The sequence below is a fragment of the Podarcis pityusensis genome (assembly GCF_964106645.2).
Source record: "Podarcis pityusensis genome assembly, chromosome: 3".
NCBI classification, from domain to species: domain Eukaryota; kingdom Metazoa; phylum Chordata; class Lepidosauria; order Squamata; family Lacertidae; genus Podarcis; species Podarcis pityusensis.
Window position 1 is genome coordinate 78,312,535 of NC_138026.1, and position 25,831 is coordinate 78,338,365.

Here is a 25,831-nt window from a genome sequence, read left to right on the forward strand (position 1 = left end):
GAATAAGAGAATAATCCTTTCAGACTGGGGAAAAAAAGTTGCACGCAATTGTTTTTGGTATTTTATAGCTGACTTGCATTTTATTGGCTTTTATGTGTGGGTGTATGGTACATGCTCCAACTTTTGCATGAAAACATTATTCCTTAACACATAATAATGAATCTCCATTGTTTTATTTCACAAAAATCTGTATTATTGGTTGGTTGTCGGGATCTGTCTGTCTTGAGAACAACGGCGTGTGCCTCTGGAAGTGAAGTCAAACTCCTGCATTAGTGACCTCTCTGGGGTGCAAGCCTGGGTGGTGTGTATGGAGGTTCTGGGCTACCCAGAGGACAAGACCCCTACCTCATTGATGTGGCCCAAAGGAAAGCAGAGCAATATGTTTGGCACCAGCTTGGCTGTGGGAGTTCCCGGAACGAGGCTTAGAAAGTGGTATGGAGAAAGTGACAAGAGAACAGCTTTTCTTCCTGTCTGTTAATATTAGAACCTAGGACCATCCAATACAGCTGAATGCTGGAAGGCTCAAGGCAGACAAAATAAAGTACTTCTTCATACCCTGCACAGTTAAGCTATGGAATTCACCCCCACAAGGGGTAGTTCTAGCCACCAACTTGAATGGCTTTAAAAGAAGCTTAGACAAATTCGGGGAGGAAAAGGATCTCATTGGCTACTAGCTCTACCTCCACTCCTGGAAGCAGTCGCTGGGAATCTCCAGTGGGAAGAGTTTTGTTGGGCTCAGGTTCTGCTGGTGCACTTCCCACAATGGGCCATGTGTTTGGCCACCAAAGAAGTGACTGGCGACAAAGCTAGCAGGTCTATGAGAAATATTACTTTGTCTAGCTCATATCGCAAGCCTCTTCAGTCACCTCCTTCCAGCCTACAGTGTCTGCTGTAATTGTCTCCCCTCCCTCCTTGCTCCCAACTGTTTGCGATGGTGATTAGCTTCCAGCTGTCTCCCTTTAATCTCTTTTAATAGATTTCCACCGCCGTGCATCTCATCCGTGCCCCGCCCCAAAACAGGACATTGGCCAGGAGGCCAAGAGGCTACTGTACTTGTGGTGCAATCAATGGATGGACCCGAGCGGCGCAAAAGCGCGCCTAGCTTGGTGCCGAGAGCCCCGATGCCAGGGCTTCGCTGGGCAGCGCGGGCGGGCTGGTAGGCGGGCGCCCCTATAATAAAGGCTGCCTAGGAAATCCACTAGGTGGGCGTGAGCGGCTGCGGTGAGGTCAGCGGCGGGTGGACCAATGAGTGGCGCGCTCGGCAGCTGCCCGCTCTTGGCGTGCGAGTGGAGGGGGCGGGGGAGCGCTAGGTGGATGCTGCTCCGGCGGCGGCTCGGACATTCCGGCACTAGGCAGAGCGCGAAGGCGGGAGTCGCCCTACGGCTGCCGGGGCTGTGTGGAGACGTGACTGGGAGAGAGTCGGGGGGGAAGGCGAGAGGAGGAGGAGGAGGACGAAGGAAGGAAGGGGGAGCGGCGGGGTTTCTAGCTCGCCGCCGCTCGGGAGAAAGAGGAACAGGGAGACGGAGAAGGCGCCAGGGAGCATTTGCCTCGCCTGGCGCACAGGTGCAAGCCGAGAAGGAGCGCCTCGTCGTTGGCGCCGTCTGGCCGAAGGGGGATATAGTGCCTGCCTGCCTGCCTGCCTGCCTGGACGGACTCCGCCGCTTCTGTGGGGAGCGTCGCTTCACCTGCGAGCGAGTCAGCTAGCCAGCCAGCGCGCGGCGCGTCAGCCAGGTAAGAGTTTCCCTCAGAGTCTTTCTCGGGGAGCCGCGGGGCGCTCGCCGCGCCCGCCTTCTCGCGCTCGTCCTCGACTGCCAAAGTTTCTGGCAAGAGTCACTCGGGGCGAGCGAGAGAGACCGTGCCAGAGGCGGCGGCAGCGGCCACGGAGTCGAGACGGAGGCGCGAGAGGGAGTCGCCGCTTCCATGCCCTGTCGGAAAAGAGGGTCCTCGCGTGAGGCGGGCGCGGCTAGAGCTGCCTTCTTTGGACGTTCCTCTCCCCCCCCCCCGCCCCATAAGAAGCACCTTCCCCGCTTCTCCCCCCACCCCACCGCGTCCACATGGATTCGTCGCCGTTTCTCTTAACATCTGAACTACCGAGGGAGCCCTCGGACAGACTCCGAAGTCCATCGAGAGGCATCTCCTGTGTGTGTGTTCGACGTAGCCCAATATATTTTAAATTTGGAGGGATTGCAGTTTCCTCAGGGAAGGGAGCTCGGGGAAAGCGGCGGTTTGTGTGGAAAATGCGTCGGCTTCTTCGGTGTGCTCTTTTTTGCGGAGCGGGGAGGGTGTGTTGCTGAAAGTTGTCCTCTTTAGGCCGGCGTCAGGCTTCTGGCTGAGATCTTGAAGAGCCACTTCTTCTAGTTGGAGCAATCTCAGGGCTTTGTTCCAGAGACTCTGCTGGAGTTCAAGCGTATCTGTCCAGGTTGCCTTTCCTACCAAGGGCTCATTGGCTTCGAAAGCAAAGCAGATCCAATATGTGCTGTTCATATTTTGGCAGAAGCAACATTTCATTTCCTTATGTTTGCCCTCAGTGTCCATGCATGGTTCCAGCTCTCTGCACGACTAATGCACCCCTGTGTAAAATAGTCTAGAAAAACCATCACTTCTGAGTTGTAAACTTGCTATTGCTAATACTGATTAGAATCCTCCACTTCTTTCATAAGCATTGGAAAAACCTTGAGTGGGTGGTGGTTGGATTCAGCCATACCTCTGATGCTATGATTCCCCCTTCCCAGTCCTTCCAGTTATGACTGACAAGCAGCTGGAATGGTGGCAAGGGACAACTTAATCTGCAGTAGAAGTCTATGATTCTCTAAATCTCCCATTCAAGTCCACTTGGCGTGGATGCGTTTCGGGGATTAATTAACCTGCGTGGCACATTTGTGCAAACAAAGGTGTCTTACCTGAGCAGTTTCCTTCATCTCTCTTTATGTGCAATCTCTAGTGATTACGGAAGCATCTGGGGAACAGAGGTGGTTCTCTGTTTACTGCGTAAGTGATCAATCTGAAGCAAAATTGATTTGTTTGTGGACTTAATTCAATTATATGCCTCTTCAGATTGGTACTATAAGGAGTGTAAATTTAAATGGCAAGCTGGTGTGTAAGAGACTGAGCTATGAATAGGGAAGTCCTCAGTTACAGCTTTCCTCTGCCATGAAGTCACTAGGTGTTGTTCGGCAAGCCATTCTTTCTCAACCTCCTATGAAGATGTTGATAATGCTGCCTTTCAGGGTCGCTGTAAGAGTTGCACATCTGAAGACTTTTTAATTATGAAATGTAAGCATACTTTAAATATTAAGTAGATCTTATTTATATGCTTCACATACATGACTTGGTTGGAATCCTTACAACAACCCAGTAAGGTAGTCAGTGTTAAATATGATATGGAAAGCATGTCTGATATTGATTGGTCTTTTTGTCTGCCACCTGCACCCTACCAAACTTATAGTGTTTGTCTTCACCTTTTAATAGTTACTGGACAAATATGATTTAAATCAACTCTGTTTCCTGTTAGCAGACTCTCTCCATCCTAAGTGAGCATATTCCTCACAGATTTAAACAGAATTTTGTGAGCAGATTAGGTTATGCAAATTGTGGTGTCTGCTGCAAACATCTTTTTCAAGCCACTGGGTAATGTATTTTGAAACACATGTATTTGCTGGATTTAGATCTAAGCACATAAATCTACAGCACAAGAACCCAAGTAAGTTGATGCTTACAGGGATATGCATGTTGCCGTGGTAGGTTGTTTATTCATCCAAATATTAATGTAGGCAGAAATTACTTTGATCTCATCTTAAATGCTTCCTATAAAAAGAACTACTGAAGGATATTGAAGTCTCAGACACAACAGAACTTAGCAAAAATAGTGTGCGTGTGTTTTAAATAAAGAGATTGGCTGCTGCACCCTGTAGAAGCTAATGCTGAATTTTAGTGTGTTTTTACATAGCATTGCTTGAGATCCAAAGTGGCACTTCGCAATGACCATTGGCTTGAAACATCAAAGTGACTGAACAGTGATTTTGTTTGCATCTGGATATTTAATCAGACACAGTGTTTGGTTTGTTTAAAATGGCTTGGAATAGAACTGGGTTTGAGGTGCTATCTGCACTTATGGACAGCTGTGTGTCTTTAGGGTGGGGGAGGTCTTAAGTGCTTTAATATACTAGCCACTCTTGGTGGTAAATCCTAGTGTCAGTGATGCTTCTGAATTTTCATATGCCTTAAGCAGCTTTTCTACCTCTACTGTGTTTTCTCCCACTCAAAGCTAATTAGGATAAGATGAATTACCAAATGGAGAGATGGGGCTCATTGCTTTAAAATCTCTGATCTTATGTTGTTCTCTCTTTGAAAACTGGCTTGTTTTCTCTTTCGCCTTCATTTGCATGTCAATATGATCATGGGAAATGTTCCTTTCTGCCTGAAGGTTATAGTAATAAACCAATATAGAAATGGGAGAAAAAGGACTCATTCTCCCATATTTTGTCCAGCCAGGATAGCTTTACCTCCATGTTAGCACAAAGTACTTGAATTCTGAGAGATTAAAAAAAATTGCTTAGCTGTGGCACTGTTTTAAAGAGCTCAGTTTTGCTGCTGCTTCTTTTAAATCACATGATATATATCTATGGTCTTTAGGAGAGTTTGATTCTATGTGGGTTTACTACATTTTTCTTTATGACTTGGATGAACATCTCATAGTATAGGAAGTGTACCAAAGAAGCAGAATGTATGACAGACGATTGAATTGAGAATAGTACAGTATCCTTTCATTGGATATTGGTTTGCTACTCCATGCTAATTCCAATATCTTTGAATTGATGAGGTTAGGAAGAACTTCTGATGAGATTGTGTAACAAGAGACCCAAATGTAGGAAGGTAACAACAAACAAGGTGGGTTGTGTGTGTGCATGCTGAATGCCTGTATTTGCATTTGTTTTATTATTATTAATAATAATTTTATTATTTATACCCCCACTCATCTGGCTGGGTTTCCCCAGCCAGGCCAATAAACATTTCATTTTTTCCCTGATGTTAATGGTGCAAAACAAGTTAAGTGTTCCTCCTTCCTTTTATTCTAAGTAAATGTTGAAGTCTTGTTTCTGGTTGCTGTTCATATGACCAGTATCAAACTTTGTCACTAATTCAGAAATACTTTTTATAAAGACTGGGAAACAACTTTTTTTACAATCATCAACATGCAAATTATAATTTCAATAACATATTAAATTACATTTTTTGATATGGAATTGCTTTGGATCGTACAACATTGATGGTTTGCATCTTGATGGCTTATATCAAAACATTCTCCTGCCCTATGTATAATTCAAACTAGCTCATTGGCTGTACTTGGAGAAATCTCCGCACCAGCTGCATAATATGTATCCCTTCTCAATCCTCCCATGCAACCTTCACAGGGTCACAGGAGCAGAAGAGTCATGCTGAATCAGACCAAAGGACAATATAGTCCAGTATCCTGTTCTTACAGTGGCCAACCAGGTGCCTGTGGGAAGCACACAAGCAGGACATGAACACAGCGGTACTCTGCTGCTTGTGAACTGCAGCAACTGATATTCTGAGGCAAACTTGCCTCTTACATCGGATATAATATACTCATCACAAATAGTAGCCAATTAAGAGTCTTATCATACATGAATTTGTTTCATTCCCTGTTAAAGCTGTCCAAGTTGGTGGACATTGCTACATCTTGTGACAGTGAATTCCAGAGTTTAACTATGCACTGTGTGAAGAAGTACTTTGTTTTGTCTGTCCTGAATCTTCACTCATTCAGCTTCACTGGATGATCCCAGTTTCTAGAATTATCAGTGAGTGAGAAAAAAAACTTCTCTCCATCCACTTTCTTCGTACCAATGCACAGTCTTACTCAGTTCTTATCATGTGCTTGCCCTCCATTAGATTTCACCCCCACACAAACTAAAAACGCCTAAACATTGTAACCTTTATCTCCACCCCATTGTTAAAATGATTGCCTTCTGCACCTTTTCCAGCAGTATATGTCTTTTTATATGTGGTGATCAGAACTGAGCACAGCATTCCAAGTGTAGTCAGGCCGTAGATCTGTACAATGGCATTATGATATTCCCAGTTTTATTTTTAATCCCTTTGCTAATTATCTCTAGCACTGAATTCACCTTTTTTCACAGCCGTTGCACTCTGGGTCAACATCTCCCTAACTTCTGCTCATCTGTTAACAAGTTAAAAGGTACAGTTCTCAAAATGATCCTTGGATGATACCAATTCTTGCATACTACCTTGATGTTTGAGAACTGCCCATTTATTCCTACACCCTGCTTCCAGTTCTTTAGTAATTGAGAGACTCTGTCCTCTTTTCCCATGACTGCAAAGCTTACTCAGGAGCAGGGATGGGAGGAAAAATTGATACAGTTCACATTTAAAGTGAGCCTGCCAAATCTGTAGGTAGGTTCTCAATTTCCAAAGAATGTGAGAACTGAAACAATGCCATACTTTGAAATTCACACATCTCTGAATTTTGTGATGTGGTTTCCCCAGCCAAGTAATACTGTACATACAAAATACATATGCAGGGAGAAAATAACCTACAAAAATGCATTAAATTAAACATTGATTGCAGAAAAGGTATATCTTACTCAAAACTGCATACAAAATGTGTATATTAGGAGAAATCTGCACTGAAATGTGATGAATTTTCATGATTTTTTAAAAATAAAAAAATCTCAATTTGCTGTGAAAATGTGGAGAACTGAGTGTTAAAATGAGAAAGTGAGAGTTCCAAAATTGACAGTGTTCATAAAACTGTAGAGTTGGAAGGGACCCTGAGGGTCATTTAGTCCAACCTCCCTACTCAAGAGTTTTGATTGGGTACTTTGACTTTCAAAAAAGTATCTAGTATCCACTGTTTTGTACTTTTTATATCTGTTGTACTGATGTTTTTTAATGGGTTTCAGCCTAGCCCTTGTTACTATATGCATAAGAGCTGTGCTAGTTGCTCTACAGCAAGGGCAGCCAATCTGTAGATCCCCATATGTTGCAGTAGAACTCCCATTATTCCTGATCACTGGCCATGCTGACTGGAGCAGATAGGTGGAGCCCATCAACACCTGAAGGGTCACAGGGAGTGCTCCTCCCCCAGTCTAGAAGAGTTTTGGCAAAAGACTTGTGACAAGGTGTAATCCTAATTCATTATACCTTTGAGGCACAAGTTAGGGGCTGATCTTTTTTAAAACCAGGATTTTGTTATCGGGACTAACACTTCTTGCCCTTGTGCTTTGGGTATTTGTACTGCAGCGAATGATGTTCATAGCATTCTTCAGTGAAATGAGAATTTAATCTTCTGTCAAACATAACTTGAAGTGAATTTGGTGTGGTGTCCATATGCTCAATATGAAGAAGAAATACAGTGGTACCTCGAGTTAGAGACGTTTCAGGTTAGACTCCACTAACCCAGAAATAGTACCTCGGGTTAATAACTTTGCTTCAGGATGAGAACAGAAATCATGCTCTGGCGGTGCAGCGGCAGTGGGAGGCCCCATTAGCTAAAGTGGTGCTTCAGGTTAAGAACAGTTTCAGGTTAAGAACGGACCTCCAGAACGAATTAAGTTCTTAACCCGAGGTACCACTGTACAGGCTCTTTGTTATTTGAAGGTGAAATAATAGTGCAAAGCTATACATCTCTACTCAGAAGTAAGCCACATTGATCTCACTGAGGTTTACTCCCAGATAAGTGGCTGAAGTGTTGCAGCCTAAGTTTTTCATGCTGCGCAGAATGCTACTCTTGCACTATTTGTATGAGATATATTTAAAGAAGTACTTAACATTGCAACTATTTCAAAAGAGTTAGAATGCATATAATTCTGAGTAAAGGAACAGTTTGTGTATAATTTTTCTCTGTCCCCATCCTTTGAATATAGACGGATAGTTATGACGATGCAACTCGAGAGATTACACTTCAAATTCAACCGATTTCTGCAGCCATTAAAATTTATGAACCCAAATTACCTGAATATCTTCTAACCAAGAGTTAGGCCAGACATTGGCCTATTGTATCCTTGGACTGCTGCTACAACAGTGCCCTCATGCTGAGTGGCTTGAAGCCACCATTCTAAACTGCCCCCAGTGTCAAGAAGTGATGCTACCTCAGGAACATTGTAGGAGATTAAAAATGGCCTCTCCAGTTTCACTGATTGCAGTACTGCTGCTGGCTACTTGCTGCTAGTTACACTTAGTGCTATTTTTCTAAAAAAAGAGGTGCTGGAACTCACCGTGAATGTTTCCCTTGTTCTCTCATAATGGCAATGGCGCCCACCTGAGAGGTGCCAGAACTGAGTTCCAGCACTCAAAAAGCCCTGGTTACACCAGGATCTGGCAAGGAGGGTTTCACCATAGAGCATTTGTCTGGCACAAGTCAATCAGATTCCTACCATCAGTTTGAGGATACTCAATTCTCCATGCCATGTTTCTTTTTGTTTCTAACATAGTTTTCAGAAAAAAATGGTCTTCCACAGTACAGTAGTTGTAAAGATTACACAAAAACACTGTATGTGAAGGGCATTGCCCATTTTGAAGCATTATGCATTATAAATGCCTTAAAATGGCAAGGCATATTATTTATTACAATTAGAGGAATCCCCACCCTGTCATTAGATAGGATTGCATGTAAAGACCAAAAGAACAGGAATATTTTGCAGAAATCAGAGTGTTGCTTTAGATATTGCTTAAATTCAAGTTACTTTATTTTGAATTGCAGTGGTTGAATTGTCAATGTTATTGTGCAAGGGTACCAAACTTGTTACACTACAAATATCGTTGGACTCCAATTCCCATCAGCCCAGCCTGCATGGATGATGGAAGTTGTAAACTGGCAAGATCTAGTATGGTCAGCGGTGGAGGAAGGCTCTCAGGTACTTGGTGCGCCACGAATCGCCCATAGGGGCGGGGGGCGTGGTGCTCACAGGGACAAAACAGGGTATGAGGATTCCTGTCCCTATGGACGCCGCAGCGCGACCCATCACTATGGACGCAGCATGTGCTGTGCCGTCCCTATGGGTGCTGCACGCCCTGTCCCTACAGGGACGGGCAGGCAGCAGGGCCTCAGACGCCCTACAGTTTGGGGGGGGGAGGCAGCGGGCGGACAGCATGGAGCCTGCAGGTGCCAAGATGCGTGGCTCGTGCACGCTGCAGGCCCCGCAGTGAAGAGTGTCGCCCACCATTTTGTCACCCCTGTCAGGGTGACACCCAGGGTGGACTGCACCCCCCTTCGTACGCCCTTCGTATAGTCACAGGTTAGACAACTCTATTGTAGTGTGTGTTCATTTTTATCTATCACAACTGTTCAGTCATTGTATCTAAATTGTCTGTTGTTTGAGTACAATGAATCCGATGGCAATGTGTATAAATAAAACTATTACTGTGGCATCATAGTCCCAGTGAAGTACTCTAAAGAAGATGGTAGCTCTCCTTCGGGCAAGTGATACTGACCCCATCATTTTCCCTTGGGCACAATGGGGTTGAACTACAAACTCCCCAGTCCCTGGTGGAAAATTAAACTCCCAGTGTCTACCAAGCCCACCACTACCTGCAAGAGACAATGGGTGGAGTTTTTCTTCCCCGTGGCGTGTAGAAGTTGGGAGAAGGCTTGGAGGTGCAAGCAGGATCTAGATGCTTGTTGTGGTTTTTTCCTGCCTTGATTCTGCTTGCAAGAATTTCAGAAGTCTTTCCCATCTGCTTGATTAACTGCTCTTTTTAAACAGCAGGTGCCAGGAATTTTTAACCTGCTACCTTCTGCATTGAAAATATGTGCTCAACTGAACTATGGTGCATCTCAAAGCATAGCATCCCTGCTTGAGTTCTTGCCCCATGCCCAATATCAGAAGTGTGCGAAGGAGCATTATCTGTGGCTTCTTCAGAGTTGTGGAATAAATCATCCATTGCCTGCTTCCTAAGTCCAAAGTTTCGGAAACTGCTGCTAGATTTGTGTGTGAGCTCTATTTTGGTCATTAAGGCATAACTTAGGGAAGGAGAAGGAGGCTGTGTAGGATTTCATTTAACTGAAGTTTGTTTTGTAGAATGCTAGATTAAAATACCTTAGAACTTTATGCTTTAAATGTTTTAATATCCATTTATGAGGAAGTATATAGCATATTTGCAGGATGTTTTTAAGAACTCTGTGCATTTGAAAATATGCCCTTGGGGACAAGCTGAAAGGTTTAGTCATGGTATTGGATGTGCAGCGTTCTCTGGCTCTGCAAAACGGCACATAGTTGTGGAAATCTTTCTGCTGTTGTTGAATGCTATATTACTTGCCATATTACTTGGCACCTTCATTGTCATCATCATCATCATCATCATTTTATTAAATGATTATAGCTTATCCCTCAAAGGTCTTCATGTTACTTACATCAACACACACACACACACACACACACACACACACACACACACACAAAATATCATAAGGGAAGGAGAACAGTGGGAGTCATATTGTCTAATGTAATATTTATTGGGTGGGGGGACACACTCACCATATCAGTAATAACAAACAACATTAACAATACTCAAATAATAAACAAAGAATACTCTCACCTACTAGTTAGCAGATAAACAACTATTTCCCCCCTTTTAACCACCCCACCCAAAAGTCTGGTATCAGACCAGCTGTTATAAATCGGTGGTGGGTGGGTCTGGTGATGTCCTCTAGGGATGGTCCAGCATCTGTCTTCTCCCTTTGGGGGGGAGCAATAGCAAGGCAAAGCAGGAAGATGGTAGCAAAAGTTTTACCTACTTTGTAGTTGGTCTGACTACTGCTGCTCTGCTTCTGCTGCTGGGGGTACATGTAGCATATTGTGATTAGAAGCACAGGCACTATAGTAGCACACCATGGTTTTGTCAACAGCAAAATATGCCACATGTGCAAAAATCTCCTGTGTACTTAAAAAAACAAAAAACTTTTACCTATTTCCAGTCTTACAACACCGTCTTTTTGTGTTTTTCAATTATGTCCCACTGTGTAGCCAGTGTCACATTTAACATTCATGTCAAACATCTGCTTATATATTTATTCCCAGCATCTCCATATGTGATATAAGCACCTGTTGGTTATTGCCTTTGATAACATTAGCGATGAGCGGCAAAACAATTACCTACCTCCTAGTGTTGTCTCCTTCTGTGATGTTGTTTCTGTTACCAAAATCCATTTGCCACCAGTGGCTGTGTAAATGCCTGCATGAGGCAACTGCAGATGTAGAGTCTTATTTAAGATGATATCGGTTTGTTTAAAAGCATTTTACATCTATATCGGTGATATTAAAAGCACTGCCTGCCCCGGCTGCCTTTGCATGTAGAATACGATATTTCATATTGGTGCTGGATCAGGACTTGTGGTGATATCACATCCAGCATAAATTAAGTGTGAATGTATGGCCACTTGTCTTCACATTCCTTTCTGTAGGATTTCTTTCTTTCTTTCTTCTATAAATGAAAAAGAGGGTTTTGCATTTTGTTTCTCATGATGAAAGCGTGGGTGTAACTTACTATTTCTGTCTGGGTGGACAGAACTGGTCAACACCAATCCCAGAACCATTTACACTGACAGTTTACCATGGGTGGGTGGTATGGAATGCATGGAGCCTGATACAAGACCTTCCCACAGCAGCAGCCTTAGCGCATAATTACCACTACTGTGAATATGGAAAGGCTTCTGTACCGGGAAAACACCCTGTAATGATAAGTATATAGTGCAACATAACTTTGTTTCAATAACTGTTTGTTCAGCATATTATAATAAGATCTGAACAATTTTTCCGCTGCTTTCCCCTGAATAATGATGTTTTTAGCATCTCCTCTCAGTCCACCCCACCCCTCTAGGAGACATGTAATTATCTCAAAGCTACTTGCCTGCGTTAAAACCCATTCCTATTGCTAATGGGTGGTGTTCAGTTAAGATTTCAAAATTTTGCTTAGCCCCTTTTGTTGCACCACCAACTAGGGAATCCTGTTTGTGTAAGCCTGTCATACTGTCTTTGCAACTGGGTTAATGGCAGAGCAATAGCCCTAGTTTAACCACTATTACGCTCTTTCCTACTCTGCTCTAAAAGCTGAGGCCAATCATTCTATTGAAAGAAGCATCTGAGGAATTGCATAGGAGATAGAGCAGGTGGTGTGTGCCTATATAAATAGAATATATAAATATAATTTGGGCTGCTTGAATATTTTTTTATTGCAAGTAAAAGGAGAAAAAGAACATTATATTATTGGGGTAGTAGTTTGTGGGGGTATTCTCTTGCTGCTAGGTATAGAAGTGTTTTGTCAATATTTTGGATTAAACTCTGAGTCCAGCCATACTGGGGGGGGGGGGCAAATTCTATGATAGGTGTTATTTGGGGAACGGGTTGCAAATAAGATGGCCAGAACTGAAATGTCTTTACATAATTCTGTGATATGGTTGCATTTTGTTTTTATGTAGAGTTCTATTTGCCCTACTAAATATCTATCTATATATCTATATCTCTATCTATTTAGTGGGGTAAATAGAACTCTCTATCTCACTCTATATATATATTGTACAGCTGGGAAAGATGAAAAAGAATGACTAAGATGTTGGATTGTCTTTTCTGTAAGGAAAGGCTAGACTTTGGGATACAGGGTGGAATTTTATGTAGTGCTCGTATGACTGTTCTGTCACTGCAAGCATTTTTGCTTACTAGTACTGGAGTGGGGCAGTCCAGTCCTCTAACCCACTGCTATCTGTCTCACTTTGGCCTCTCGCATTAAGTATTTACATCCCTGCTATAGATAAAGCTTACGTGTATGTCCTCAGATCTGATATGGCACTTTGTTAATGCAAACTAATTCCAAGTATTTCACTTACTACATCCTTGTATTTAAATATTTGGTCGTTTTGATTTCTGTCTCTTTCCTGTGTTTGTATTTTTCATTCCAATTTCAGTTACGATTTGTAACTAGTCCCCCCCCCCCCCCGAAGGGTGATTTGCAAATAATGTCCTTTTATTAAAATTAGAAAAGAATTGGTAGGTGACAGTCGGTAGATAGTTTGTCCCCCAGACAAACCACGAATGGTGAGTCAATAATAAATGTTGTCTACAGCTCATGGTTTGGCTGGAGAGAAACAAGCAAGGAGTGTAGGTTTGGATGTAAGTGAATGCCAAGTGAAACCATGCCTTAGCTCTGGGTACTATGACAGCAGAAGAACTTAGGGAGGAGCAAAGTGGCTGCAATTTTTCATTTGAGTATCCACATGCTCACATGTTCATTTTCAGCTAATTTTGGATTTAGGATGGTTTGTCATGGCCTTTGGCTTCAGCTAGAACAATAAGCATTACATGCACAACAGGCCAATTTTATATGGCAACTTTAAATTTTGTTATACCAGATATTACCAGAGGCCACATTTTGGAATATCTTCTTCCTTGGCGATTACTCATAGCCGCGTAAGATTGTTTTCCATAAACACGGTTTTAACAATGAGTCCGTAAGTGACTGTGGAGGCCAATTCTGGATCCGGAATCTACACACACATAAAAAACACAATATTAATATTATTATTATTATTATTATTATTATTATTATTATTATTTATTATTTTATTTTAAAAACATTTTGAAAAATTCATTGAATTTGGCATAGCTCACTTTCGCCATCTGGTGTCACATTTGTATATTGCACTTTACAACACATTTAAAACGTTTTATTTGCAGCTGTATAGCTGAGTCCACAGAGAGTAAGTTCTGCTAACCTAAACTGATGTGTTGTCAGTGATAAGATGCCTTTTCTGAAAATCAAGCTTAGAATTAGCTACAGTAATTAAAGAGCTTTCACTTAATTGACTCTACAACGACTTCTTACACACTCAGCTTTCTGTGGACATTTAAACAAATAAGTCTGACTAGATTTTAATGACTAGAGAAAATACAGGTTGGAACTTGGCTCAAAATGCCAGGCTGTTCAGTCTACCTTGCGCAATGATAAATAGCAAAACCACTCATTCCAGTTCCACATATTTGTCCTTGAAATTACTTTGTTTTGATCAATGCAGTTCTGGCTTCTTGTAATTGTAAAGGGAAGTTTTAGTAAATAAATACTTGAAAGAGCTGCAAATGGGTAAGGAAGCCTCTTCTTCCTCAACTTCAATTTCTTGCCCCCCCCCAAAAAAAAATGTATAACCACGATGTTAGATGAAAATGCTTATTAGAATGCATGTGTGCATTTTGACCAATACAGTGGTACCTTACTTTAAGAACAGCTTAGTTTATGAACAACTTGGATTAAGAACGCTGCAAACCCGGAAGTAGGTGTTTTGGTTTGTGAACTTTGCCTTGGAATAAGAACATGTTTCACTTCCTGTTGAGTGTGTTTCATTTGTAAATTGAGTCCCCCGCCACTATGGGAAAGCATGCCTTGGTTTAAGAACGCTTTGGTTTAAGAATGGACTTCCAGAATGGATTAAGTTTGTAAACCAAGGTACCACTGTATTTGCAATTCTGTACTGTGTTTGAAAATGTCATATGCAAATGAAATAACAATTTGACATAAACAATATAAATTAGGAAGGCTGGACATATTTCACAAGGACAAGAGTCAAAGCAATCCTTTGACAAATATTGGACCTAAGAATATATGTAGCATGTCCACAGATGCATCGCCGCTTGTTATCATAATATATTTGGGACCCAGACTTCTCAAAACCTAGATAAAAATATAGGTGCCCTTCCTTGTTTTGTTCAGTACCAGACACTTTAAGCTAGTATAAAGCCCAGGGCAGCAGACTTGCATGTAGAGCCAGTGCTTGTGACAACTTCATATTTGCTTTTGTGCTAGATTTGCATGTGCGTGTAGTTGTCAGAGAAATTACCCTCTGTTTGTTTGTTTATTCATAAAATCTTATACTACTTAATATAATGTAATACAAAATAATAAAAAATCTCTAAGTGCAGAATATAAAATCAATAGAAGTGGAAATAACAACACAGAATTAAAAATTTCATTAAAAACAACAGAACAAAACTACACTGAGCAGTGTATTAAACAAAATAAAAAATAAGAATCGGTGTCCAGGAAAGCTGTTACTGATTTTACCTCATGAATTACCCAAGGGAGGGCTTCTAGAAGGTGGGTACTATCGCCAAGATGGCTCCCTTCCACGTTGTCATAAAGTGACAATCCATTGGTCATGGAGCAACCAGCAACGTTTCCTAAGAATGGCTTGGTCTGTACTGGGGGAGGGGGTTTGCTAGGTACCTGGCAAGTTGTTTAGGGCTTTAAATGTCAGTGAAATAACCTTGCCTCAGAATGTTCAACACCAGTTTAATACATATAACATGGGTGTTCTACTAATCACCCTAACAGCTGCATTTTGCGCTAACTACAGCTCCCAAACTCATCAGAACAGAGGGTTGCCAAATCTTGAAGAGCAGAAAAGAGGACAGCCCAACCCTCTGCCAGCCCGAGCTGGGGAAAAGGTGCCACTGTGCCCATGCGCCTCTTTCACAGTCTCAGGCTGGCAGTGGCTGCGTTGTGCAGCCCGCACCAAAAACAAACGAACAGCACCCCCCCGCAAACCCGGACGTTTCCTTTAAAATGTAAAAATCCCTCTCGATGGGCATGTTGGCCCCCAAAAGAGGACATGTCCTGGATTTCCCAGTTGTATGGCAACCTTACAGAACATCACAATAGTCTAATAACAAGACTACCCATTCACTGACCACTGTAGCAAGGCTATACCTGTCCAGGTGCAATCTTAGTTGGTGTACAATGGCACCTCGGGTTAAGTACTTAATTCGTTCCAGAGGTCTGTTCTTAACCTGAAACTGTTCTTAACCTGAAGCACCACTTTAGCTAATGGAGCCTCCTGCTGCTGCCGCGTCACTGGAGCACGATTTCTGTTCTTATCCTGAAGCAAAGTTCTTAACCTGAAGCACTGTTTCTGGATTAGTGGAGTCTGTAACCTGAAGCGTATGTAACCTGAAGTGTATGTAACCCGAGGTACCACTGTACAACATGAAGTTGATAATTGGCACACTGAGGTCACCTGGGACTCTAGTGACAGCAATGGATTGTGTAGTTGCCTTTTGCTGTACAGTGGTACCTCGGGTTAAGTACTTAATTCATTCCGGAGGTCCGTACTTAACCTGAAACTGTTCTTAACCTGAAGCACCACTTTAGCTAATGGGGCCTCCTGCTGCTGCCGCACCGCTGGAGCACAATTTCTGTTCTCATCCTGAAGCAAAGTTCTTAACCTGAAGCACTATTTCTGAAGTGTATGTAACCTGAAGAGTATGTAACTCGAGGTACCACTGTACATGAATTTGTGGGGCTACACCTCTCCAACTGTGATATTAAGAGAACAGTATTGCACATGCTGTATGGTATAATGTAGAGTTCCCTGCAGTTTTGTAGTACATGGCAGTGGTATAAATCTTTCTTGCAAGTTCCCTTAAGGTCCTCCCTCTTCTGGACTGAGTTCTTTAATACTGTGAGAACATTTGTTAAAAGGAAGCAAAGTATGAGCTACAGACTCATTTTCTATGCCAGCAGATATTGCAATATCTCTTCAGTCAGCCTTATCCTGTGGCCGCAGGTGCCCATTGGGCTGCACAGTCAGATGAAGGTAAGACCCATTGAAGACAGTGGGGCTTTTAAAACAAATAAAATGCATAGGATTGCCCTAGTAATCACGTCATGCCTCATCAGTTGTCGGAGCCAGCCATTACAAGTGGCGGAGTTTAGCATAAAATAAAGACACAGAGAGCCAGCAATATTTTCATGATGGTAGGAGCAGCTCCTTTCGAACTTCCCTCTCCTCCTCCTGCAGCTTCTTTTATTATCCTTTGTCTCTCTCCAGCCGCACGGCCGTTTGCCAATGTCTCACGTTACCTCATCCGGTCAAGGCTTTTATTGCCCCCTTCACCATATAGGGTCAATCACTGCCCAGAGGAAACACAACTGCATTTAAGTCAATACATTCCAATACATTGTAAAGCTCAGAGTGCTGGTCAGCCGAGGTCAGGGGGCACCCTGCAATATTAGAAGCCTTTACTGTGGCTTTATGACTCCCACAATCAGTATAATTAATCATTTTATATAGGGTTTGCATCACTTTTGTTGAGAATAATAATGCCTTCTGGAACATATTTATTCTATCCAATCCAAAGCTGGCCTGGCTATTATAACAATAGAACCATGCATATTACACGTATTGAATTCTTATCTATAAATACATTTAACCAGCAGCAAAGCATTCTGTGACCTGAGTATTAAAGTAATCCTGTCTATTCATGACAACTAACCTTTTGCTACCACTTACTGACAGTTCTGATGCTCTCAGTTATTATCTGTGGCAGCAAGATGAAGACATATTCCCTAGTCCTTACACATGCCAAACTACATTTCATCTCCATGTTCAATCCCTTTTATATTTAAAGTTTTCAATAAGGTAGGTTTGGTTTAAACTATGACTGATGCTTCTATTTTTTTAAAAAAAATCCAATGAGTCAAGTATTATGAGTGAAAGGCTTTTGTTAAAACATCCTCATAATATAATAGGATTAATTATGTGATGACATACACATCCACTTCAAAGCTTTCAGTCAGTCACTGTTCAGAAATTTCTAATTTTTTTAAGAACCTAAAGCAAAGTGTATGTTATGGGTGATGGTATAAAGAACATAATGCATACTAATGGAATAAAGAATATAAAATATATTAAAAGAGTAGATGACTTTGTGTTAAGGCTAAATAAAAAGTAGGGTGTACTGTGAGTTGCTCAGCAGTTTGAGTTGCAAAGGGCAGAGTGGTTGTCTTTTCTCATTTTCCCTCCTTTCCCATAGGCACATGGCATTAACAACAGACCTTTATGCCAATTCTGAGTTTGCAGAAGGAAGGAAAAGTCCTGAACAGTCATATTCTGTGAATACCATTTTGTTTGAGTGTGCCTGTTCCTAGGTACTCTGGTACAATACAGGTGATTTGTACTTCTGGATAGGCTTACCTAGGTTTCTTTTTGGAGATAGGAGTCAGTTGCCCCAGGTGCTGGTCCTGGAAATGCTGCCCAGTAGGGTTCAGGGGTTAACATCAGTGAAGATGAGGCTTTTATTAGATGGCAATGGCAAGATAACAACTGGGTCCAGTATGGAATACAGTGGTGCCCCGCAAGACGAACGCCTCGCAAGACGGAAAACCCGCTAGACGAAAGGGTTTTCCGTCTTGGAGGCGCTTCGCAAAACGAATTTCCCTATGGGCTTGCTTCGCAAGACGACAGCCCATAGGGAAATCTCCGGGACAGCGGGGAAGTGCAGCGCGTCTTCCCCACTGTCCTCGGACCTCCTCCCCCCGCCCGGCATCGGAACGAAGCTCCGATGCCGGGCGGGGGGGGGGACGCCTCCTCCCCCCGCCCGGCATCGGAACGAAGCTCCGATGCCGGGCGGGGGGGGGGGGTGTGGAACGCCTCCTCCCCCCGCCCGGCATCGGAACGAAGCTCCGATGCCGGGCGGGGGGGGGGGTGTGGAACGCCTCCTCCCCCCGCCCGGCATCGGAACGAAGCTCCGATGCCGGGCGGGGGGGAACGCCTCCTCCCCCTGCCCGGCATCGGAACGAAGCTCCGATGCGGGGGGGGGGGACGCCTCCTCCCGCCGCCCAGCTTCGGATGGCTTTCCTGAAGACTTGGGGTGGGAGGAGGGTTTTCCTTCCCACCGCCAACATTCAGAATGCTGTTCTGAATGTTGGCGGTGGGGAGGAAAAACCCTCCTCCCACGCAAGCCCCGGGAACAGAGGGAAAGCGCTGCGCGCCTTCCCCTCTGTTCCCGTACCTGTCCTGAAGGCTTGCGGTGGGGAGAAAAGCCCTTCTCCGCACCGCCAGCCTGGCAAGCGGTTTCCCTAGGAACGCATTAATTGATTTTCAATGCATTCCTATGGGAAACCGTGCTTCGCAAGACGAAAAACTCGCAAGAAGAAAAAACTTGCGGAACCAATTAATTTCGTCTTGCGAGGCACCACTGTATGTCATGAATTGAATGCAACCTGGGACTAGAGAAGGAGTGCACAGAGAGCAAGGCACTGGCTCCAATTTTGAAAACTTTTTATTAATTTTGGGTTGCATTCAACTAATTTTACTCAGAGTAGACCCATGGAAATTACTGGAGCTAAGTTAATCATGGTCATTGATTTCAGTGGGTCTTTTTCTGATTAAATGTTAGTTGAACACAACACTTCCTTTATTCAAGACTTCTCAATCAAACAACACATTCTTGCATACTGTGATGGAGTATGGTTACTAATTATGATTTTTGTGTCTAACTAAGTGACCAGCTAAATAACATAGTGGTGTGGGTGGGATGAGGTGGAAGCTCCTTGGGGGCATAAGTTTTTACCCAAAGATGGCTGGACTCCATAGTTCTAATACTCTCAGCTAAGTATTTGATTACATGGCACAGAATTTTCTGTACTTCAAGACTGACTTGGAAAGTTATGGGAATTGCAAGATCCTTGCATAATCTTTCAGACCGCCCCCCCTTCAAGGTCTCAGAATTGCAAGCCCTTTTCTGGCTATGTGGCTCAATGGTCATAATCTTTGTCCTTATCAAAGTGCCTTTAGGACCTAGACAAATGGACTGTCCTGGAACATGTAGTTTCTTCTTCCAAAGAATATTGTTTTCCTTAAATCTGATGTTTTGCTTAAAATGAAGTCCTGTGTATAGCCACAAGCCACTGGAACTTGTTTTCTCTCTCACTGTGGCAACCTTGTACAGTCATCTTTCCAAAGATTCACTCATCCTTCTCTCATTCATACACATAAGTGATTACATGAAAAGCACTAATACTAGTAAGAGTAACATACAGTATACTCTAGTATAGTCCTGTCCTAGTATAGTATAGTCCAGACTAATTTTGCAAAATAATATTTGACTTACTACAGTGTGTAACAAATGGAACAACAGAAGATAGAAAGGTGACACTGAACTGGACCAATCCAGAATTGCATAGTGGATAGGACTGTTCCTTGTCTACTCAGTTTGTGTGGCAGCAGTGTCAAATGCATAATTGGCAACAAACAGAAGAACGAAAAGGTCCAGCAGGTGTATGGTCCATTAATTCTGGGTCAAAGCCTATTACCAAGACTTCTCTTTGCTTATGGTGATTAAAGGTTATGATGACCCGTCACATAGTGTACCAGGGTGTTTGCTCAGTGAGAAAAGGTGTAAATGCTTTGAGTCCTTATGACTTTGTGGTTAAGCAGGTTAAAGCCGATGGCTCCCTTCCACTTTTGTATCCCAGGGGCTCTACTGTCGTGGATGGAATTCAGAAAAAAGGTAAATAACCTTGGCACAGTGCTAGGAAGGAAACCAAGAAGAAAATAAAACCTAGTAAACTTGGTGATTTATCTGGATATAATCAACCCTGTCTTCTACAGTTTGGAACAGAAGTATTTTAGGGTAAGTAAGTTAAGCAAAGTTTAAACATGGCTGGCACTGAAAATCTTTTGTTTGTTAGTACAACACCAGATGTGTTGGAAACAAAAGGTGCTTATTCTACTGATTTCTTCATATCTTATTTATAGAGGAAACAGTGCTGAGAATATTAGAAGTTAGACATCAGAGAGTATATAGAAAGTACACAGTGAACATTAATTTGATCAGTTTTATTAGAATACTGTGGAAGAAGGAACCTTTCTGATATTAGAAATTCCGATAACATTGACTGCTTGTTAGTGGGACATCTTAATGGGGGGGGGGGGACTGTATGCTTTGTATATGCTGACATGTTTATGAGTAGATGGCATGTGGTCCTGTTTCAGTGTGTATTCAGGCCTGGGTTTGGAACAGAAACAGACTTGGGCTGCTGGATGTATGACCTTTTTCAAGAGGACAGGGAGAGTGCAAATACATTGCTTTTTCTTTACAGTATTTTTCAGTGTCTTTCAGTACTGTCAGCTATGGTACTATGGAATCCTGCTGAATCATCTTTGTGGTTGGAAATTGGTTCCACTCCTGCTAACAGGGCCTGTTCCAGAAGGAAGGATTGCCACTTGGCCCCATGGCATTTGCACTATAGGGTCCTACAGGGCTCCATCTTGTCACATATGCTATGAAACTACTAGGAGACTAATTGGCTGGATTGAGAAGATGAGACTCAATCCCAACAAGATGGCTGCACATAGGTAGGTGGAATTTGAGTTGAATAATTAGGTAAATGGGCCTGTTTTTTGATAGGCTTGCATTCCCCAGTGGGTGCTCCTTAATCCAGTGCTGATGTTGGAAGAGCAAGTGGTTTAAGTGGCAAGGAGAAGCATCTCCAGCTGTTCTTGGAGAGGAGTAGCTTTGCCACAGTGATCCATGCACTGCTGACCTCACAGCCGGCTTGCTGTAATGTGCTCTGTGGGTGGCTGCCTTGAAGACTGTTGAGAAGCTGCAGCTAATGCAGAATGCTCTGACTCGGTGCTTAGTGCGGATCATAGAACACTGATCTTGAAAGAGCTGCACTGGCTGCCATTATGCTATTGAGCCAAATTCTAGATGCTTGTGATGTTTAAAAAGCTCGTTTTTAAAAGAGGAAGTGGTTCAGTTCAATTCCATCCTGATTAAACTTTTAGTTCATGAAAAGTTCATCCTTAGCAAAAAAACAAAAAACTAACATTCCGAATGTTACAAGCTGCTGTGCTCAAGCATGATGTCTTGATGCCCAACCGTGGGTTTATAGACTCAATCATGCAGACTGCCATAGCAAAGAGAAGTACAAAGCAGCCTGGAAAAATGAGTTAAAAGAGGACTGAGGGTGAAGAATGAAAATGGCATTGGGGAAAACAAGCACTTTCTTGATACTTGAGAATGCTATGCTCTGTTTTCAGAGTTTGTTTTTTAGATATTCACTGAGTTGCTATGGCTAGTGTTAGATTTAGCTGTGCAGGAAGCCAAGGTTAAAATCCCATGAAGCTTTTTAATGTCAGTATGTTTAAACTTAATGTTAAGAGCAATAGTAATAAAAATTACTTAAATACATTAGGAGCAAAAAACAACAACAAACCAGCTGGAGAAGTGGTCAAGGGAGTCAAAGATGTGCTAAAAGAAGAAAAAGAAATTGTAGAGAAGATGAATCCCTTGTAGCTGTCTTCACTGTAGAAAATATCATACAGATCCTTGTGTTTAAGCTAACTTACCCAATGAGTCTGAGGAACTGACACAAATAGTGGCAAATAGAGAAAAAGTTATGGTCTTTACTGACAAATTGAAAACTAACAAATCAGCAGGTCCACATAGTACCCAGCTGTGACAATGCTTATTTTTACAAGTGCACCTATTTCCAGTTGCTGAATGCTGGGTGTATGTTTGAAAAACTTAAATCAAGCTTTTGTTTTGTTCTAATATGGAGGTTTTGCGCAAGACAATTCTTGCACAAAACCTCAGTATTCTAGGGTTGCCATATGTCCTCGTTTTGCAGGACATGTCCTCTTTTTCATGGGTATATAAAATGAGATTCGTCATAGCGATCCACCGTTAAAAGTAGAAGTTGGCAAATGTATCCTCTTTTTTGCTCTTCAAACCAGCAGCTAAAATTGATAGTGCACTTGCTTGCTTGCTTGCTTGCTTGCTTTCTTAATCAAGCTTGCTTTCTTTTTTAATATTGAGGTTTGCACAACAGCATTCTTGTGCAAAGCTTCCTGGAAGCAAACAGCACTGTCTGAGTTACCTGTAATTGACTAGAATATTGTCCATTTATTATTTGAATGGGAGCAAAATGAATCTTTTTTAAATATTTGCAAATGCTTTTGTGACATCATGGATTATTTAGAAAACCTTCCTCTGTTGAAAGTGGAGACCATACTGGGAAAGGGAGAGAGGAAAGTAGTCAGACAGACTTCCCTGGGTGGCTTTCTAGTGACCAATCCAAGGAGAGTCTTCTGCAGGAATCTGCTTTCCTCTCAGAAAGGGGAAAGTTGTATATTTTTGTGAGAATATCCCTCCGCCAAAATATTAACCCCTCCTTTTGCCCACTGTGAAATACATTGTAATGTTTGTTGCACACTTTCTAGGGATGTATATATTTAAAGGTGTGTGTGTGCATTAGTAAATAAATATCTACTGCACACATGTCCAGTTGAAAAAAATGGTATGGTGATTGTGAATGGGAGGACTCTTTCTAACCCTGATCTTCTTAAGCATATTTTAACAGCCACACAGCACTGAATGGCGCTTGTAGTGATGTTTTTCTATCACCTTATCTAGTTCATATGCCCTGTACTACTTTATTTGGTAATCGTTTAAGGATTAGAGTGCCATCTGTTAATTTGCCATTCTAACAAAATCCCTTTCTCTTCCTCCTGCAACAAATATAGTACTAAGAATTCTGGCAGCGTGCTTCCATTGGAACCCCCACATTAGCAGATGTTTGATTCCCTCCCCCCACTTCTCACTTGGAATAGTCCCATCTGCAACCCTTAATGCTATGCATGGAAATGTTAAATGGGGATTCTGCATCCCTTAAAATGATTAGAATAAATCATTCTGCACAAATCGACTTACTTAGCACAGGTAGTTGTAATGTCAGAAAAAAATGATCAAAATATGCCTTAAAGGCCCCATTTTTATGAGGTATGTAGAATTTTGCATACTTTATCAGAGCTCATAGTAATGGAAAAAGATCAACTGAAAGCAATATTCAGTTCTTTTATAGCCATTTGATTCCTGCCCAACTTGTCTAGGAAATTCACAAACTGTATACAGTATTTCTTTCTTTAGCACCATTGAATGAACGCAATAAGACACATCTTCTAAGTAAAGTTGGACTCTAAGATGATCCATCCATCTTACAGTAAATCCACTGAAATCAGTGTACTTAAGTATATTGCTTTCAATGGATCTACTCCATTGTCTTTTCTCAAAATTTTCCCATTCTCATATAAGCAGAGCTGTGCTTTCTATCCTCCTTAAGGATGGGGAAATTTGTTTAACTTGTTTATTAGTATTTTTTTTAAAAGAAACTCTAATGCCCATATATTTGTTGGGGGGGGGAAATAATATTTTTACTGTTCTTCAAAATTATTATCTTTGGCACTAACTTAATTAGTGCTGCCATATATAGTGATTATACAGAACTGACAAATGCTTTCTATACTATTTATGTCATTTAAAACAAAAAGTAACCAGCCTTTCTGCCTATTCCTGCTCCCAACCTAAACCAGGTAAACAACCCAGAAGAAAAGAGAAGAAAAGTTGAGTAAAACTTAACAGTAGCTTAGACAACAAAGTTCAGCAGAGTAAGCAACACTGACAAAATATTTGAACAGTATCTAAAGCAAGTGAACCATGGTGGGCAAACACTTCGAGCAGCCATACACAAGAGACAGTGAATCAACAATAGTATTCTGGGCACTTGGGCATCAAAAATAGAGGGCACTTTAGTAGCAGCCTTTAACTGTTTTGCAGGAAAAGTATGTATCAGCAATGCGTATAGTTAGTATGTATTTCTCACTTGTTTTCATTGAAGTGGTAAACCAGCATTTGGGTTGTACCACTTCAGACTGCAGGTTGAGAGACCACCATACCCCCTCCCCCTGGTCAACGAGGTAAAACATTTTTGCATGGAGGATCATTTTGTGACAGGAGCAACAAGTGTGTGGGTGGGTGAGTTCCGGGGGGCCAGCCCCCCCCCCAAATTTTCATTAAAGGAGCTGGGCCCCCTTAAAGTTCTGTGGCGGCCAGGCACACACACTGCCAGGCATGCTCGCGTCACACAACCAAGCCTCAGGATCTCTGCCCGTCCCTTGGACTATGCACTTTTGAGGGTTTAGAAAACAGGAGGAGATCACAAGTAAGATTGTATTGGGATACGAAAGCAGAGAAATGGAAGGATATGCAAGGCCATAGAGGGCTTTGAATGTAAGGAGTAAGAAGGTCTTTGTGGATCTGGAAACTGACTAGTAGCCAGCACATGAATTTAAGGAGGTGTGTCAGGTGACCAGAGCAACTCCTGGTTATTCACTCGTCAATCAACGTTGTTGCGTCACCTGTTGGCTACACATGCTGAAAGGCACGGGTTGTCAGGCTACTACATCTGCTTGCATTGATTTTTTTTAATCAAAGGCCAGAGGCTAGGGCTCCTTGCAGGCATTAGCCCTGGTGCAATTGCTCCAGTTACACTGTTGTTTTTCTGGCCTTCCTTCTGAGTAAACTAGGCTCTAGGTTTAAGGCTGAATGCAAGGTTGTTAATGCCCACCAACTTGGTATTTGTAGTGGCTGGGGAGTTTAGTGCTGTATTTGAATCACAGTTATAATGATGCTTTCAGCTGATTGCAGAATAGCAATGTTTGGCAAAACTAAAGGGCCCTAATATGGAAAGGTATGTATAAAGGGGTGGGGGAGGGAAGAGTAGAAGTGTTTTGTTTCATTATATGCTGGCGTTATGGAGCATAAAGTGAAACTTGGAATTATATTCTAGAGGTCACCTGTACATATCCTTTATTAAATTCCTGCTGTAGAATTGATCTAATTTGGGAATGATTTCTCGGCCTATAAGTCACCCCTACCAGAGATCGTTTATCCCTGCAGCTCACAAATATATAATCTTCCCAGCAAATATTTTGCTTCCTAAACTGTTTTCAAATAACTATCATATACTCTTCAGATATTGTTAATGATTTCTTAGTAGGGTGCTGTCAGATGTTTGTGGTGGTTGCTCGCGAGTAACCAGGCAGGACTCCGACCTGTCTTTTACAGGTTTTATTGGTGCAAACTATTGACTTCCGGGTTGGCGCCATCGCCGAATGGCGGACTCCCTCCGAGCTCCGGAGGGAGCCTGCTCGGCAGGGGCTGGGTCCTACCGCACCGGCGATGCG

General features: G+C 42.4%; 1 protein-coding gene across 2 annotated transcripts in view; it reads left to right on the forward strand.

Moving 5' to 3' along the window:
- Positions 1 to 1,285: 1,285 nt before the first annotated feature.
- CHRM3 (cholinergic receptor muscarinic 3) overlaps positions 1,286 to 25,831 on the forward strand; it is a 227,665-nt gene continuing 203,119 nt past the window's right edge. For both annotated transcript variants that reach the window (XM_080997728.1, XM_080997726.1), the window contains exon 1: positions 1,286 to 1,731. The gene's annotated coding sequence lies outside the window, so the exon portion shown is untranslated. The remainder of the gene's footprint in view (positions 1,732 to 25,831) is intronic.